Genomic DNA, 21,427 nt, shown 5'->3' with positions numbered 1-21,427 from the left:
TTTCATACAGCCAAAAGTGATGAGAAATTACAGCAATACCAGTGGACAATTTTCACTAAATAAACATAAATGGAACATGTTCCCTTTTGCTGACGTGATGAACCGCTAAGGGGACATAAATATTTACCATCTAAACCATGTGTGACCTCTCACCTCTCTGGCTGTATAGGTGTTCTTCCTAACCAGTCCCTCAACAGCTCTCTGACTGAGCTCCACCCTCACTGGGTCTTCAGAGGAGAGGAAGGCTGAGGAGGGATGGAAGGATGAATGGATCAGTCACTCAATAAAGTGTAGAGCTGCTGTCTATGCTGTCTGACAAAATCACTATTTTAGTAGTTCATTAAAGTAAATTAGGCTTTATGACTGCTGAATACCAAATATCAATCACTTAGATCATGTATTTCCAGGTAGAGATACATCCTTGGGACGTCCCTAGCACGTTGAAGTTAACATTTAAAATGGTTAAGGTAGGGGTTAAGGTCAGGGTTTAGGGTAGAGATGTCCCAAGGATCCCAGATAGCATTGACCATTGTGCATTCTTCTGTCTCTTTTACATAGCAGGTGATGGGTTCTGACTTCTGAACTTGAAAATATGAAATATCCTTATTTATGTGAAATTGAATGAAACAATAATGTATGTTAATGCTAATATGATGTACCATATTCCATGATGTTTCTATATGATAACAATAGAGTGATATATTTAATATGATGTACAATATTCCATGATGTTTCTATATGATAACAATAGAGTGATATATTGAATATGATGTACAATATTCCATTATGTTTCTATATGATAACAATAGAGTAATAAATTTAATATGATGTACAATATTCCATGATGTTTCTATATGATAACAATAGAGTGATATATTTAATATGATGTACAATATTCCATGATGTTTCTATATGATAACAATAGAGTAATATATTTAATATGACATATACTATTTTTTTAACGTTTCACAAATTTCACATTTTAATGAACTTAATCATTATGATTCAACATCAGTTCACCGTCTCACCTCATACTGTATTGGAGCAGCAGCAGCTGACTGCCCAGTTCAACATCAGTTCACCGTCTCACCTCATACTGTATTGGAGCAGCAGCAGCTGACTGCCCGGTTCAACATCAGTTCACCGTCTCACCTCATATTGTATTGGAGCAGCAGCGGCTGACTGCCCGGTTCAACATCAGTTCACCGTCTCACCTCATACTGTATTGGAGCAGCAGCAGCTGACTGCACAGTTCACCGTCTCACCTCATACTGTATTGGAGCAGCAGCAGCTGACTGCCCAGTTCAACATCAGTTCACCGTCTCACCTCATACTGTATTGGAGCAGCAGCAGCTGACTGCCCAGTTCAACATCAGTTCACCGTCTCACCTCATTCTGTATTGGAGCAGCAGCAGCTGACTGCCCAGTTCAACATCAGTTCACCGTCTCACCTCATATTGTATTGGAGCAGCAGCGGCTGACTGCCCGGTTCAACATCAGTTCACCGTCTCACCTCATACTGTATTGGAGCAGCAGCAGCTGACTGCCCGGTTCAACATCAGTTCACCGTCTCACCTCATACTGTATTGGAGCAGCAGCAGCTGACTGCCCAGTTCAACATCAGTTCACCGTCTCACCTCATACTGTATTGGAGCAGCAGCAGCTGACTGCCCAGTTCAACATCAGTTCACCGTCTCACCTCATACTGTATTGGAGCAGCAGCAGCTGACTGCCCAGTTCAACATCAGTTCACCGTCTCACCTCATACTGTATTGGAGCAGCAGCAGCTGACTGCCCGGTTCAACATCAGTTCACCGTCTCACCTCATACTGTATTGGAGCAGCAGCAGCTGACTGCCCGGTTCAACATCAGTTCACCGTCTCACCTCATACTGTATTGGAGCAGCAGCAGCTGACTTGATCGTTGACACTAATGATCATGTTTGAATCTGAGAGTAAATAGAGCCGACTACACTCTAAAAATGAAGGGTTCAACTGGAGTTGTTCTCAGATCCCCTAAGAACCGTAGGGTTCTTGGTCAATGAAAAACAGCCCCAAAAGGTTCTTCAAAGAACTTGTTAGAAGGTGGGTTCATCGAGGAACCTCCGTTGTTGCTGGACTTCTTCCGGGAACTTCGCAATTACAACTGAAAACGATGGTGACAAGTTTGGATGCGACAACAGTTAAAAAGGTTAAGTTGGGTTGATGTTTGGCTCTGAATATGTCTCGAAATCATTTATTATAATAATATAACATACTAATAATGAATAACGAAGACAATGATGGTTTTCTGTGAATATCTTCCATAACGTTACTATAGTTAATGAACGTAAATATTAGAAAGCCGGGTTTGACCGTCGGCGTTGTATGAGCTACAGTACAGTACCGTTAGCTAGCTAGCTAACGTTATGTCCTAACTAGGCACAACTAGGTTTGGATTATTTCCTCAACTATATTCTTTCCCATATATTGTATACCGTTTCCATAAAGCCAACAACAGCTCTTATTCCTTCCCTTTCTCTGATGTATTTTGTAATGAAATTAGCAAGTGTAGTAAGATCATTGCTTTACTTTACTAGGACTGGAGACCACAGCAGCGATTCTGCTCTTGCCCAACCTCTTCAATGAGGACCCGAGTGGCCTTTATGTCCGTGACAAGGTATGTCTATACACCAATCATCTGTTTCTTCATAAACATAGGTGTGCATGCTTATATAAAACTACAGCTGAACATTTGTTATGTTCTTTGTTAATTGTTTGTGTATTAATCTTTTCTTACTTTTGTTGACACAGATTTCACCGCTCTTCACTCCTTTACTGCACATCGGTGGAAATCCATTTCACCATGAGAGTGAAATCCCGCTGGCCTTTGATGGGGAGAACATCCAGGCCCTCGAGGACGTCCCCATGAGAGTGAAATCCCACTGGCCTTTGATGGGGAGAACATCCACACCCTCGAGGACGTCCCCATGAGAGTGAAATCCCGCTGGCCTTTGATGGGGAGAACATCCAGGCCCTCGAGGACGTCCCCATGGGTCTTGGGGCTCTGCTACGGCTGGATTTTTATTTTCCCTTAATTTCCCAAAAATGTCAGAAAAACACTTATGTTGTTAAGTTACTGTGTTCTGGGGATCAGAGAAGTTGGGGTGAAGTTACCAGGGCCGGTTCATAAAGATGGCAAACTTCCTAACATAACTAAGTGGATACGATATACACACTAAAGCTGAAAAATCTGTATTTAGCATCAAGTCTACAATGTTGTTAGTTTACCTGTGATTCACTCCAGTTTCTGAGACAACTGCCCAGACTTTATAGACAGTTTAATAATGCTTAAAACTCATCTTTATCAAATGATCCATTAAAGATACCAACTCAAAGCCTACGTTCGTCTATATATGGGTTGTTTAAATTGTATCTAATTATATTCCCAGTATTACTTCATCAAATCTCTACTAATCATTATACACACATACAATTCATCATATTTTCATATATTCACAGAATCCATAGAAAACATAAGACATTCTTAGGTACTCACGACAACCATTCCATTTGCTTTTTCAAGGACTCTCCACAGCTACGAAGCAGCTCTCCAAACATACTCACAACGGAACCAAAAAATATACGTTTGTTTCCCGGACAATGACCATGGGATCCTCAACGGTTCTCTAACCTCCCAGAGACCACGGCAAAATCAAGCCTCCCAGGAACTATAGACCTTCCGCTGCTTTCTAAAATAACGTTATATCAAAGCTTATTATCCACATGTCAATCATCTGATTAAGCATATTTCTATATGAGGAACTATAGATCTCTAGGAGGAACTATAGATCTCTAGGAGGAACTATAGATCTCTAGGAGGAACTATAGACCTCTAGGAGGAACTATAGATCTCTAGGTGGAACTATAGATCTCTAGGAGGAACTATAGATCTCTAGGAGGAACTATAGATCTCTATGAGGAACTATAGATCTCTAGGAGGAACTATAGATCTCTAGGAGGAACTATAGATCTATCTCTATGAGGAACTATAGATCTCTAGGAGGAACTTTAGATCTCTATGAGGAACTATAGATCTCTAGGAGGAACTATAGATCTCTATGAGGAACTATAGATCTCTAAAGGAACTATAGATCTCTGTGAGGAACTACAGATCTCTAAAGGAACTATAGATCTCTAGGAGGAACTATAGATCTCTAGGAGGAACTATAGATCTCTAGGAGGAACTATAGATCTCTAGGAGGAACTATAGATCTCTAGGAGGAACTATAGATCTCTATGAGGAACTATTGATCTCTAGGAGGAACTATAGATCTCTGTGAGGAACTATAGATCTCTAGGAGGAACTATAGATCTCTAGGAGGAACTATAGATCTCTAGGAGGAACTATAGATCTCTAGGAGGAACTATAGATCTCTAGGAGGAACTATAGATCTCTGTGAGGAACTATAGATCTCTGTGAGGAACTATAGATCTCTAGGAGGAACTATAGATCTCTAGGAGGAACTATAGATCTCTAGGAGGAACTATAGATCTCTAGGAGGAACTATAGATCTCTAGGAGGAACTATAGATCTCTGTTACTATCCAAACATCAGATTATGACTCAGTCACACAACTCTCATACCACAGTCACACAACTCTCATACCACAGTCACACAACTCTCATATCACAGTCACACAACTCTCATATCAGAAAATATGAAATGGGGTCCAGGTTTAAAATAATTGCAGGTTTAAAACAATTACAGGTGCACCTTACTATCTTGTACTATATCATAAATGGTCTTAACTAGTAAACACAGATTCTAGTTGTCATCTAGTTCACACAGATTCTAGTTGTCATCACGTTCACACAGATTCTAGTTGTCATCTAGTTCACACAGATTCTAGTTGTCATCACGTTCACACAGATTCTAGTTGTCATCTTGTTCACACAGATTCTAGTTGTCATCTAGTTCACACAGATTCTAGTTGTCATCTAGTTCACACAGATTCTAGTTGTCATCACGTTCACACAGATTCTAGTTGTCATCTCGTTCACACAGATTCTAGATATTTAACGCGAAATGACCGAACCCAGGGCATACCTGGCAGCACGTTTAAAATCATTGGAATTCACCACTTCTGAGAGTCACACAGACACTTTTCAGAATGAGGTCCTTCTTCCAATAGAGTTTCACCAGGTACCGTGTTTCACACAGAACCCACAGTCACCCTGGCTCCTCACCCCTACAGACCAATCCCCACTGTGATCAATTCAGTGTCAGGATGGCTCTAGGTCGCCCGCAACCGACCAATGATAGGTGTCTGAGTCGACTGACTCTCAGATCATCCTCCACTGACTCGGCCCTGTTTACGCCTCCAAGGTGCCCCCTCACACAGGAATACACACTCAGAGCCTACTGACTGGGCCCTGTTTACACCTCCACACAGGAATACACACTCAGAGCCTACTGACTGGGCCCTGTTTACACCTCCACACAGGAATACACACTCAGAGCCTACTGACTGGGCCCTGTTTACACCTCCACACAGGAATACACACTCAGAGCCTACTGACTGGGCCCTGTTTACACCTCCACACAGGAATACACACTCAGAGCCTACTGACTGGGCCCTGTTTACACCTCCACACAGGAATACACACTCACTGGGCCCTGTTTACACCTCCACACAGGAATACACACTCAGAGCCTACTGACTGGGCCCTGTTTACACCTCCACACAGGAATACACACTCAGAGCCTCCTGACTGGGCCCTGTTTACACCTCCACACAGGAATACACACTCAGAGCCTACTGACTGGGCCCTGTTTACACCTCCACACAGGAATACACTCTCAGAGCCTACTGACTGGGCCCTGTTTACACCTCCACACAGGAATACACACTCAGAGCCTCCTGACTGGGCCCTGTTTACACCTCCACACAGGAATACACACTCAGAGCCTCCTGACTGGGCCCTGTTTACACCTCCACACAGGAATACACACTCAGAGCCTACTGACTGGGCCCTGTTTACACCTCCACACAGGAATACACACTCAGAGCCTACTGACTGGGCCCTGTTTACACCTCCACACAGGAATACACACTCAGAGCCTCCTGACTGGGCCCTGTTTACACCTCCACACAGGAATACACACTCAGAGCCTCCTGACTGGGCCCTGTTTACACCTCCACACAGGAATACACACTCTGAGCCTACTGACTGGGCCCTGTTTACACCTCCACACAGGAATACACACTCAGAGCCTCCTGACTGGGCCCTGTTTACACCTCCACACAGGAATACACACTCAGAGCCTCCTGACTGGGCCCTGTTTACACCTCCACACAGGAATACACACTCAGAGCCTCCTGACTGGGCCCTGTTTACACCTCCACACAGGAATACACACTCAGAGCCTACTGACTGGGCCCTGTTTACACCTCCACACAGGAATACACACTCAGAGCCTACTGACTGGGCCCTGTTTACACCTCCACACAGGAATACACACTCAGAGCCTCCTGACTGGGCCCTGTTTACACCTCCACACAGGAATACACACTCAGAGCCTCCTGACTGGGCCCTGTTTACACCTCCACACAGGAATACACACTCAGAGCCTCCTGACTGGGCCCTGTTTACACCTCCACACAGGAATACACACTCAGAGCCTACTGACTGGGCCCTGTTTACACCTCCACACAGGAATACACACTCAGAGCCTCCTGACTGGGCCCTGTTTACACCTCCACACAGGAATACACACTCAGAGCCTCCTGACTGGGCCCTGTTTACACCTCCACACAGGAATACACACTCAGAGCCTGCTGACTGGGCCCTGTTTACACCTCCACACAGGAATACACAATCAGAGCCTCCTGACTGGGCCCTGTTTACACCTCCACACAGGAATACACACTCAGAGCCTCCTGACTGGGCCCTGTTTACACCTCCACACAGGAATACACACTCAGAGCCTCCTGACTGGGCCCTGTTTACACCTCCACACAGGAATACACACTCAGAGCCTACTGACTGGGCCCTGTTTACACCTCCACACAGGAACACACACTCAGAGCCTCCTGACTGGGCCCTGTTTACACCTCCACACAGGAACACACACTCAGAGCCTCCTGACTGGGCCCTGTTTACACCTCCACACAGGAATACGAGGATTTTCTAAAAACTCCACTTTGTTTCACCTCTTTCTTTTTTTTTTTTAAACTACGTTGGAGATGTGGTATCCACTATATATACTATACTGATGGTATCCACTATATATACTATACTGATGGTATCCACTATATATACTATACTGATGGTATCCACTATATATACTATACTGATGGTATCCACTATATATACTATACTGATGGTATCCACTATATATACTATACTGATGGTATCCACTATATATACTATACTGATGGTATCCACTATATATACTATACTGATGGTATCCACTATATATACTATACTGATGGTATCCACTATATATACTATACTGATGGTATCCACTATATATACTATACTGATGGTATCCACTATATATACTATACTGATGGTATCCACTATATATACACTATACTGATGGTATCCACTATATATACTATACTGATGGTATCCACTATATATACTATACTGATGGTATCCACTATATATACTATACTGATGGTATCCACTATATATACACTATACTGATGGTATCCACTATATATACTATACTGATGGTATCCACTATATATACTTTACTGATGGTATCCACTATATATACTATACTGATGGTATCCACTATATATACTATACTGATGGTATCCACTATATATACTATACTGATGGTATCCACTATATATACTATACTGATGGTATCCACTATATATACTATACTGATGGTATCCACTATATATACTATACTGATGGTATCCACTATATATACTATACTGATGGTATCCACTATATATACTATACTGATGGTATCCACTATATATACTATACTGATGGTATCCACTATATATACTATACTGATGGTATCCACTATATATACTATACTGATGGTATCCACTATATATACTATACTGATGGTATCCACTATATATACTATACTGATGGTATCCACTATATATACTATACTGATGGTATCCACTATATACACTATACTGATGGTTTCCACTATATATACACTATACTGATGGTATCCACTATATATACTATTCTGATGGTATCCACTATATATACTATACTGATGGTATCCACTATATATACTATACTGATGGTATCCACTATATATACTATACTGATGGTATCCACTATATATACTATACTGATGGTATCCACTATATATACTATACTGATGGTATCCACTATACTATACTGATGGTATCCACTATATATACTATACTGATGGTATCCACTATATATACTATACTGATGGTATCCACTATATATACTATACTGATGGTATCCACTATATATACTATACTGATGGTATCCACTATATATACTATACTGATGGTATCCACTATATATACTATACTGATGGTATCCACTATATATACTATACTGATGGTATCCACTATATATACTATACTGATGGTATCCACTATATATACTATACTGATGGTATCCACTATATATACTATACTGATGGTATCCACTATATATACTATACTGATGGTATCCACTATATATACTATACTGATGGTATCCACTATATATACTATACTGATGGTATCCACTATATATACTATACTGATGGTATCCACTATATACACTATACTGATGGTATCCACTATATACACTATACTGATGGTATCCACTAGATATACTATACTGATGGTATCCACTATATATACTATACTGATGGTATCCACTATATATACTATACTGATGGTATCCACTATATATACTATACTGTTGGTATCCACTATATATACTATACTGATGGTATCCACTATATATACTATACTGATGGTATCCACTATATATACTATACTGATGGTATCCACTACATATACTATACTGATGGTATCCACTATATATACTATACTGATGGTATCCACTATATATACTATACTGATGGTATCCACTATATACACTATACTGATGGTATCCACTATATATACTATACTGATGGTATCCACTATATATACTATACTGATGGTATCCACTATATATACTATACTGGTGGTATCCACTATATATACTATACTGATGGTATCCACTATATATACTATACTGATGGTATCCACTATATACTATACTGATGGTATCCACTATATATACTATACTGATGGTATCCACTATATATACTATACTGATGATATCCACTATATATACTATACTGATGGTATCCACTATATATACTATACTGATGGTATCCACTATATACACTATACTGATGGTATCCACTATATATACTATACTGATGGTATCCACTATATATACTATACTGATGGTATCCACTATATATACTATACTGGTGGTATCCACTATATATACTATACTGATGGTATCCACTATATATACTATACTGATGGTATCCACTATATATACTATACTGATGGTATCCACTATATATACTATACTGATGATATCCACTATATATACTATACTGATGGTATCCACTATATATACTATACTGATGGTATCCACTATATATACTATACTGATGGTATCCACTATATATACTATACTGATGGTATCCACTATATATACTATACTGATGGTATCCACTATATATACTATACTGATGGTATCCACTATATATACTATTCTGATGGTATCCACTCGGCTCGCTGCCTCTCAGATCAAAGGAGGGTCCATCTGCTCCGTTCCCGCAGTGTGGTCTCCCTGAGATCCCAAGTTAGAGGGATCCCTGGTGCACCATTTACCCAGGTCACCAGGAGCGGTCACCAAGTCAAGATTCACATCCCCATCGCCAAATGTGGTGGTTAATATCAAATGAGACAAACTTATCACACAAGTCAGAGTTATTCTTAAACTAAATCTTTATTCACTTATAAGGGAGCAGGTCAATACAACACACATATAAAGTCAATCAATTGGGTGCCCTATGATAATGATGGCTGTTCGGACAATCACCCCCAGATGATTCGTTGAGAGATGAATCAACCCCAGATGATTCGTTGAGAGATGAATCAACCCCAGATGATTCGTTGAGAGCCCCGAGACAAAAGTACAAAGGTCTTTTACAGCCAAGATACACCCCTTTTAACCTACATGACCAACAACAGATGTATAGAACGGGTCACAAGGTTAAGATTTGTATGAAAGATACTTATAATTCTCAGCAGACAGTATCTGCTGTAAAAACAGTACTCTTTGTGTAGAGACCAGGGTCTGGCCCTGAGGTCATCTCTCCCTGGTAACATATAGAACAGAAACATTAACTCATGCTCTGGAATGCAGTCTCTTTAGGTTTTATCACCCAAAAGACATTGTAAATCTCCTGTCAGTGTTTTCTCCCAGAGGCCCATCCTCAGTAGAACACACAGACACAATAGTTCTAAGAACCCTCTATTCTGTTGCATAAAACAACAATTTGATGCAATAAAAGTATTATAACATAATCTTGCAGTTTTGCTCTCAGTGTCCACTGGAAGTTGACTAGTAACAACAACTGGGACATAAAAGACACCCACCATGAGACCCACTAAATCTGCCCAAGAAGCGACAAACAAAAGAAAAACCCACACCAAACTTAAAGACAGGAAGCAAACCAAAAAGGTGGAGCAACTAAAGGTGTTGACTCTCCACATGTATCAAGACAACTGGAGCACTGGGCCAGACACTCTTAAATAGAACCTGGACCAGCTCAGGTGAAACACCTTCCCACTAACGAGATGGACAAGCCAGCACAGGTGTAACACATACTGACTAACGAGGTGACACCAATCAGTGCGTCCTACGTGCTAACGAGCTAGACGTGCTAACGAGCTAGATGGGCTAACGAGCTTGACGGGATAACGAGCTAGACGTGCTAACGAGCTAAACGGAAAAACCAAAGACTAACACCTTAAAAGTTTGCTTACCACCAACAGAAAACAACTTCAATTTCACATTATAATCAACTACAATGCTTCACCTTCTACAATATAAACATGGTGTCTACTGGCTGTCAACAATTAAAAAAAACAAGAAAAAAACCTTGTCTTCCTAAAACTCACTAGCTTCTAGAACTCTGGTCCCCTTGGAACGAAAAATACGGAAAAGAATAAGAGATAAAACTCATCTCCAATACGGAAAACCAGTCAAAATAAATTGTAATCAATGGCAACGCACTGGCTAACGCAAAACGTTTTAACTGCCCACAATCAGCAACCAAGTTGTCCTTACCACAGACATGTCTGATTTCGAGCTTCTCTCTCTTCTCAGGGTTCACTAGATAGGCATGTTGTTGGATCGGGGCCCAGTCCCCAATGTCATGCTCTAGAACATTTGGGTTGGCACATCTGAGAATGAACCCTGATATTCTAATAGCAGGGCAACAATGTCAATATAATTGTACCAAAAATTGTCAGTTGGTTGCATAAATAAATATTTGGTTGCATAGTCCTTTTTTCAAAGTATTTTCAATTACATTTTTCTAGGTGGGATAGCCCCAATGTCAAAACACAGTTTTAACATGTACAAATCAATAACCAATATGCAGAAACAGTTTGTGATAAATTGAAAACCTAAACATAACATGTGCTATATACACAAACATCTGCCACATTAATCATATTACTTTTTAAGCACAAGCACCAAAAACGCTGTTGTTTTGACAAGTAGCAATAAATCACTGATATCGATTAGGGGGGAAATCAGGTTGTACGGGATGTTGAAACTAACACAACTAAAAAAACACATGGAAATGGGAGATATATTTTACCTCACTGGTTAGAGGACAACCTGCCGAAGACAGTCAGCTACATTTTGGAGTGATGCATTTAAATTTAGGGGTCGCTAAACAAAGGAACACAACACTTATTTGTCATCACTCATCAATATCATGCTAAAATCATTTGTGAGAGGAGGGAATAATGTGTACATCACTGGTTAGAGGACAACTTGTGGTAAAAAGCTAGCAACATTTTGAAGTGTTGCATTTTGATTCCAGTGGGTCGCCAACATGGTAAGTGGAACACAACTCTTTTTTTGTTAGTCACTTTTTGTTAAATCACATAAATAGTAACTCTTTCATTTCAGAGCCTGGATTTTCCCCACTGAGGCTAATATCCATATCATGTTGAAATCAATAGAACAGGGGACAAACATTTAGGTTCTACATTTTGACATCATTAAAATACTCCTACAATGTTAAAAACATTCTACATTGTGACATTAATTCATAGATATCATGAAACAACTCCTTCATGTATGTATTTTCTGATATTTGATCAGAGATTTTTTATCAGATTATCTCTTGTCACAGGTATGAGGTTTCTCTCCTGTGTGTGTTCTCTGGTGTTTAGTCAGACCACCAGACTCAGTAAAACTCTTCCCACACTGATCACAGCTATACGGTTTCTCTCCTGTGTGTGTTCTCTGGTGTACTGTCAGCTGGCTAGATTGAACAAAACTCTTCCCACATTGACCACAGCTATAAGGTTTCTCTCCTGTGTGCATTCTCTGGTGTAAAGTCAGATGGTCAGATCTAGTAAAACTCTTCCCACATTGATCACAGCTATAAGGTTTCTCTCCTGTGTGTGTTCTCTGGTGTTTAGTCAGACCACCAGACTCAGTAAAACTCTTCCCACATTGACCACAGCTATAAGATTTCTCTCCTGTGTGCATTCTCTGGTGTAAAGTCAGATGGTCAGATCTAGTGAAACTCTTCCCACATTGATCACAGCTATAAGATTTCTCTCCTGTGTGTATTCTCTGGTGCACTGTCAGATTGCCAGATTTATGAAAACTTTTCCCACATTGACCACAGCTATAAGATTTATCTCCTGTGTGTATTCTCTGGTGCACTGTCAGATGGCCAGATTGACTAAAACTCTTCCCACATTGACCACAGCTATAAGGTTTCTCTCCTGTGTGTATTCTCTGGTGCACTGTCAGAGATGTAGATTGAACAAAACTCTTCCCACATTGAGTACAGCTATAAGGTCTCTCTCCTGTGTGGATTCTCTGATGAATTTTAATGCCTGAGGAGGTGAATCTCTTCCCACAGTCAGAGCAGCAGTGAGATTTCTTCCCTGTGGATCTCTGCAGGTGTTTATTGAGGTGTTCTGATCTGGAGAGACTCTTCTCTGCCTCTTCAGCATCAAGAGGTTGTTGAGACTCCCCAGAGGATCCACAACTGTCCCGCCTCTCTCCTGTGTGAACAACAAAGACAGACAGATGGTTAAAGGCCCACAACAGCAGTAATCCACTGTAAAAGTGTTGCCAACAGCGCAGCCACGATGTTGTACAACAATTGACGTCTGTAATGAATGTTAAAATTATTTGACAATTGTCTTAAAATGAGCTAGAATAGTCATATTTTGTCTTGTTTTCACATTAGTAGTAAAATCGATGATGGTAGGCTAGAAATAAGTTAAAGTTATTGAAACTCGAAGCAGTGTGCCAGACAACTCTTTGTATCCAATGTAGGCCCCTTTTTGTGTTTGCTAAAATTGCGGCACGAGGGCGATGCACATGCAATTTGATTGCAGAAACTCCTCCCTGCTAATGAGGAAACCGCTAGTTATGGATGTAGTATATCTGCCTGGAGCAAAAATGGTGAGCAAAGATTTTAGTTTTTCACAATGTATTCTGAATGTGAACGGGGAAAACTCAGGGGAGTAACCTCCATTTCCAGGTTGCTTATGAGTACATTTCACACTACTTTGGATTAAAATTGTAAGGCTCGTTTGAATGTTCTGTTTAATATAATGTTTGTGTCGTCATCGCAAATCAACCGCTTTGTACTTAAAAAAAACACTTCAACCAGTAAAATGCTCTTTGGCTTTTCCATCAGCCTGACAATGAGGGTTTGTAAACTAAGTGTTTGGCAAATTGGCCCATAACTTCACCTAAGAATAACATAGACCTACTGTAGGACCCATAACTTCACCTAACAACAAATGTCGTGATGTTTGTCATGTGACTGTCATTCAGAAAATGATTTCCTGGATCAGCTAACTAAACAGCTACAGTATTAAGTATTATGTGTAATTATTTAAGACCCACATTAATGACAGTATCGTCAATAAAGTTAAGGTAACTCTAGGTTAAAACCATTGGATTTAGCAAACTCTGAAATGACTTAGGATTTCTGTGCCCATAAAACTGTTTTCCCAGTGTAACATAAGGAGACAAAAAATGTTACATAGTTAGAGAGCATTTCAGAATACAAAAAACAGCATATGACAAGGGTAACATTATGACTATAACTACTGTTCCCTGAAGGAGGGAAACTAGGTACAACATACTATTAAATCCACACGTTGTGACTACAACTACTGTTCCCTGAAGGAGGGAAACTAGGTACAACATACTATTAAATCCACACCTCGCTGGAAGCCCCGCATTCCACAGGTGATGAGCGTGAGACTCGGATTTATTCCTTAAATGTAATATCTCACTTCACCGACCCAGGAAGTGGCGGGGCCAAACAGGTGTTGTAACTCGTTCATAACTGGCACGCAGATCAGTAGAAATTTTAAGATAAACTGGCACTTCAAATGGAAATGAAAAAAGTTTGCCGGTTTTACCGGAAACTTCAGGAGCAGAACGTCAGAATTTACGAATGCCAGCAGCAGGTAGGGAATTGGTTATTTTCTTCTGGTTATATTGATCTCTGGCTTCCTCAAATCATTTGTGTGTGTTAATTATTTAATCAAAAACTTGAAGCATCAGTTCAGTTCAAGTTCTGCAAATACAGTTGATTTTATTAAACACATGGGGTGTGTCTATATGGAAAAATACATGTCATAACATTTCAACCAATCAATTGGTAGAAATAAAATACTATTTTTAATTTTTATTTGGGACAGCCCTAGAACATAGTGCATTCAGACCCCTTCCCTTTTTACACATTTTGTTACATTACAGCATTATTCTGAAATGGATTACTTTTTTTTAATGATCAATCTTCAGACAATACCTCATAATGACATCACAATACCCTATAATGATATCACAATACCCCATAAAAGTCAGAAGAAAGTTTAGAAATGCTTGCATACCAGTGGTTGTATCTCTGTAGGACATGCCAGTAGGTTGTAACTCTCTAGGTCATGCCAGTAGCTACAGTAGGTTGTATCTCTCTAGGTCATGCCAGTAGACTACAGTAGGTTGTAACTCTCTAGGTCATGCCAGTAGGTTGTAACTCTCTAGGTCATGCCAAAAGATAGAATTTGTAGATAATTGGCCCTCTTTCTGGGACTCACCCACAAACAGGACCATGCCTGGCCTGTTGAGGAGTGACGGACTCCATCCTAGCTGGAGGGGTGCTCTCATCTTATCTACGAACATAGACAGGGCTCTAACTCCTCTAGCTCCACAATGAAATAGGTCGCAGACCAGGCAGCAAGCTGTTAGCCAGCCTGCCAGCTTAGTGGAGTCTGTCACTAGCACAGTCAGTGTAGTCAGCTCAGCTTTCCCCATAGAGACCGTGTCTGTGCCTCGATCTAGGTTGGGCAAAATTAAAGATGGCGGTGTTCACTTTAGCAATCTCACTAGTATAAAGACCTCCTCCATTCCTGTCATTATTGAAAGAGATTGTGATACCTCACATCTCAAAATTGGGTTACTTAATGTTAGATCCCTCACTTCCAAGGCAGTTATAGTCAATGAACTAATCACTGATCATAATCTTGATGTGATTGGCCTGACTGAAACATGGCTTAAGCCTGATGAATTTACTGTGTTAAATGAGGCCTCACCCCCTGGTTACACTAGTGACCCTACCCCCCGTGCATCCGGCAAAGGCGGAGGTGTTGCTAACATTTACGATAGCAAATTTCAATTTACAAAAAAAAACAATGACGTTTTCATCTTTTGAGCTTCTAGTCATGAAATATATGCAGCCTACTCAATCACTTTTTATAGCTACTGTTTACAGGCCTCCTGGGCCATATGCAGTGTTCCTCACGGAGTTCCCTGAATTCCTATCGGATCTTGTAGTCATAGCAGATAATATTCAAATTTTTGGTGACTTTAACATTCACATGGAAAAGTCCACAGACCCACTCCAAAACGCTTTCGGAGCCATCATCGACTCAGTGGGTTTTGTCCAACATGTCTCTGGACCTACTCACTGCCACAGTCATACTCTGGACCTAGTTTTGTCCCATGGAATAAATGTTGTGGATCTTAATGTTTTTCCTCATAATCCTAGATTATCGGACCACCATTTTATTGCGTTTGCAATTGCAACAAATAATCTGCTCAGACCCCAACCAAGGAGCATTAAAAGTCGTGCTATAAATTCTCAGACAACCCAAAGATTCCTTGATGCCCTTCCAGACTCCCTCTGCCTACCCAAGGACGTCAGAGGACAAAAATCAGTTAACCTCTTGCGAGTACCCTACCAATGGGGGCGCCACAGCGCATTTTGGAAAAAATTCGTTCCCATTTTCAACGGCCTACTAATCAAACTCAGAAGCTAGGACATGCATATACTTATTTTATATGGATAGAAAACACCCTAAAGTTTCTGAAACTGTTTGAATGGTGTCTGTGAGTATAACAGAACTCGTATGGCAGTCAAAACCCCAAGACCGATTGAACTAGGAAGTGGGATTCTGAATTGTGGACTCGACTTCACAGCCTTCCCTATAATTTACAACGTGACAAAATGATAATTGAGCACTTTCCAGTGCTTCCACTAGATGTCCCCAGTCTTTACAAAGTGTTTTGAGGGTTCTACAGTCGAAACTCAGTGAAGGAGACGATGTGGCAATTGGTCACAGTAGTAGGGCCATCAGCATTGTGACGTCGGCGGCCGTGTCTGCCCCCACCTTTGGAAACGTTTTGAAACACAATGAAATCGTCCCACTCGAATCTGATTGGCTCTCTTGTTGAAACAGGCCCTGAAGATTAATGTTATACAACGTTTGACATGTTTGAACGAACCTAACGGAGTGAAAACAGTCGTTTTTCGTTAGCCAGCTGCCGACCACGGATCAACATTTGATTACAGCCTTAGGACGCGCTAACAACAGGAAGCTAATGGAACATAAAGCATGGACTTTTTCGACCGAAAATACATTTGTCATGGACCTGGGATCCCGGGAAATGCTTTCTGATGAAGACAACTAAAGGTGAGTGATTATTGGCAATATTATACAAGATCAGATGTGATGTGCGATTTTTTCAAAGATGGCGACGAGCTAGGCTTTCTAGCTCACTTTCTGGGTATCGCATCCCCTTTTATCTCAAAGTGTGATTACCCTGTAAAGTTAATTTAAAATCTGTTATGACGGGTGTTTTAGTAGGTTACAGTAGGTTGTATCTCTCTAGGTCATGCCAGGAGGCTACAGTAGATTGTAACTCTCTAGGTCATGCCAGTAGGTTGTAAAGCTCTAGGTCATGCCAGTGGGCTACAGTGTGTTGGAACTCTCTAGGTCATGCCAGTAGGTTACAGTAGGTTGTATCTCTCTAGGTCATGCCAGTAGACTACAGTAGATTGTAACTCTCTAGGTCATGCCAGTAGGTTACAGTAGGTTGTAACTCTCTAGGTCATGCCAGTAGGTTACAGTAGGTTGTATCTCTCTAGGTTATGCCAGTAGGCTACAGTAGGTTGTATCTATCTAGGTCATGCCAGTAGGTGACAGTAGGTTGTAACTCTCTAGGTCATGCCAGTAGGTTACAGTAGGTTGTAACTCTCTAGGTCATGCCAGTAGATTACAGTAGGTTGTAACTCTCTAGGTCATGCCAGTAGGTTACATCTCTCTAGGTCATGCCAGTAGGTTACAGTAGGTTGTAACTCTCTAGGTCATGCCAGTAGGTTACAGTAGGTTGTATCTCTCTAGGTCATGCCAGTAGGTTACAGTAGGTTGTATCTCTCTAGGTCATGCCAGTAGGTTACAGTAGGTTGTATCTCTCTAGGTCATGCCAGTAGGTTACAGTAGGTTGTAACTCTCTAGGTCATGCCAGTAGGTTACAGTAGGTTGTATCTCTCTTGGTCATGCCAGTAGGTTACAGTAGATTGTAACTCTCTAGGTCATGCCAGTAGGTTACAGTAGGTTGTAACTCTCTAGGTCATGCCAGTAGGTTACATCTCTCTAGGTCATGCCAGTAGGTTACAGTAGGTTGTAACTCTCTAGGTCATGCCAGTAGACTACAGTAGGTTGTATCTCTCTAGGTCATGCCAGTAGGTTACAGTAGGTTGTATCTCTCTAGGTCATGTCAGTAGGTTACAGTAGGTTGTAACTCTCTAGGTCATGCCAGTAGGTTACAGTAGGTTGTATCTCTCTAGGTCATGCCAGTAGGTTACAGTAGGTTGTATCTCTCTAGGTCATGCCAGTAGGTTACAACAGGTTGTATCTCTCTAGGTCATGCCAGTAGGTTACAGTAGGTTGTAACTCTCTAGGTCATGCCAGTAGGTTGTATCTCTCTAGGTCATGCCAGTAGGTTACAATAGGTTGTATCTCTCTAGGTCATGCCAGTAGGTTACAGTAGGTTGTATCTCTCTAGGTCATGCCAGTAGGTTACAATAGGTTGTATCTCTCTAGGTCATGCCAGTAGGCTACAGTAGGTTGTAACTCTCTAGGACATGCCAGTAGGCTACAGTTGGTTGTATCCAAGTGGAAACAATTATCAACCCAATGTGGAAAGTGTTGAATTTGGTCAACAACAAAATGAATGTCTTATTTGCTACGTGAGGTTAACTTGATCTAACAGAAGTTTCGTAATGATTAAGTTGTTATGTGGACACGTGACATACCGACAACTTTGATAAAACACTATTGGAGTTGTCTCCAGATCGCTATGCATATTCATGCTAGTAGTTTAGCATCTCTCTCCATTGAATACAGGCGGTTGACGTCAACAATCCTCATAGAATATAAACAATAGATTACAATAATAAGATGTATCCACCAATCCAAAGACAGGATAGGTGGGAGCGAGACAGCCCACAGTGCAGCTTTGTGGACAACGACTCCCCTTGTTAGGGCGGAGAGACATCTTGTCAGTATATTCATAATCTTGGGTGTAGCCAAACCAACTCTCACATGGCTCTATTGGGGGTCACGGTGTGTAGTAAAACATCACTACATTAAAATCACTACATGCCGTGGCCCCCCAGTCTGCGGTCAGCAGATAGACCCTCCTCAAATATATATGTTAAGTCACTTTTTGGAAACGGAACGGAGAAAACAAGGGGTAGCTTGTTCTCTACGTCGTCTGATTCTAGACATATCAGTCATCATCCCAGGACCCTCCGTTGAAGAGGTATTGACGAGCCAACTCCGAATATCCAAAGTTAAAAACTAATTGAAGGCGGTACTTACTGGTGTTACTCAGATCTCCTGTCTCCTCCTCTTCATCTTTCAATGTGACAGTAATCTCTCCTTCCTTCTTCACTCCAAAAACAGCATCATCCTCTTCTTCCTCTTGTTTAACTGAAACGTCTTTCTCTTCATCTTTCACTGTAACAGCCTCACCCTCTACTTCTTGTTTTACTGTAACATCCTCCTCTTCCTTCTCCTCTTTCACGACAATGTTCAGCCCCAGAGCTTCTTTCTCCGTCCAGCAGACCTCCTCTTCTTTAACAGGAGGGGAGTAGTTTAGGGAGCTCATGTTCGGGGATGTTAGCTAGCTAGCTATCATTAGCGACTAGGCTAATGCTAACTTAACCAGCCAGCTACTATAGCTGACTAATAAACAATAACGTAATATTGAATTAAATAGGTTAACAAGTAGATACGACAGAAGTGTGTCTAAAACACAGTAGCTAATATAGACCGAAAGCGTCTAAATAGCTTGAATCTTTCGGCTATGTTGGCTAGCAAGCTACCGAGGTGGTTGACGAGCTGTTTATGAAGAACCGTCCACTAGATTATACGTCACGCTGCAGCATCGCCTGAAAGACGCACATCGCCGTCTGCTGACTGGAGGGAAACGCAGTTGAGGATCACATTTTATATTCAGACTAAGATTATTTTACATGGATTTAATTAAATAATACTATTATATTGAGACATACAAAGACAGGAATGTGGTGGTTGATTAGTGCGAATAAAACATGTTTACTACAGCACATTTAAGGCAGTTTCATTCAGTCAAACATCATCTAAATAAGTAGCCAGCTACTGTAGGTCTATACTGCTCCTACATGGTGTAACAATACATCATGTAGATGTATATAATGAACAGACTAGGTCTATACTGCTCCTACATGGTGTAACAACACATCATGTAGATGTATATAATGAACAGACTAGGTCTATACTGATCCAACATGGTGTAACAATACATCATGTAGATGTATATAATGAACAGACTAGGTCTATACTGCTCCTACATGGTGTAACAATACATCATGTAGATGTATATAATGAACAGACTAGGTCTATACTGCTCCTACATGGTGTAACAATACATCATGTAGATGTATATAATGAACAGACTAGGTCTATACTGCTCCTACATGGTGTAACAACACATCATGTAGATGTATATAATGAACAGACTAGGTCTATACTGATCCAACATGGTGTAACAATACATCATGTAGATGTATATAATGAACAGACTAGGTCTATACTGCTCCTACATGGTGTAACAATACATCATGTAGATGTATATAATGAACAGACTAGGTCTATACTGCTCCTACATGGTGTAACAATACATCATGTAGATGTATATAATGAACAGACTAGGTCTATACTGCTCCTACATGATGTAACAATACATCATGTAGATGTATATAATGAACAGACTAGGTCTATATTGCTCCTTCATGGTGTAACAATACATCATGTAGATGTATATAATGAACAGACTAGGTCTATACTGCTCCTACATGGTGTAACAATACATCATGTAGATGTATATAATGACCAGACTAGGTCTATACTGCTCCTACATGGTGTAACAATACATCATGTAGATGTATATAATGAACAGACTAGGTCTATACTGCTCCTACATGGTGTAACAATACATCATGTAGATGTATATAATGAACAGACTAGGTCTATACTGCTCCTACATGGTGTAACAATACATCATGTAGATGTATATAATGAACAGACTAGGTCTATACTGCTCCTACATGGTGTAACAATACATCATGTAGATGTATATAATGAACAGACTAGGTCTATACTGCTCCTACATGGTGTAACAATACATCATGTGGGGCTTTAAGGCGATGCTGTTGGTGTGACGTATAATCTAGTGGACGGAACGCTTCTTTCAACAGCAACAACAGTTATTCAGCCTCGTCGGTAGCTTGCTAGACAAAATAGCCGAACCAATAAAGCTCT

Source organism: Salmo trutta, chromosome 17 (genome assembly GCF_901001165.1).
Source record: "Salmo trutta chromosome 17, fSalTru1.1, whole genome shotgun sequence".
In the NCBI taxonomy this organism is placed as follows: Eukaryota; Metazoa; Chordata; class Actinopteri; order Salmoniformes; family Salmonidae; genus Salmo; species Salmo trutta.
The sequence above is the reverse complement of the archived record's forward strand: the minus strand, read 5'-3'. Positions refer to the sequence as shown.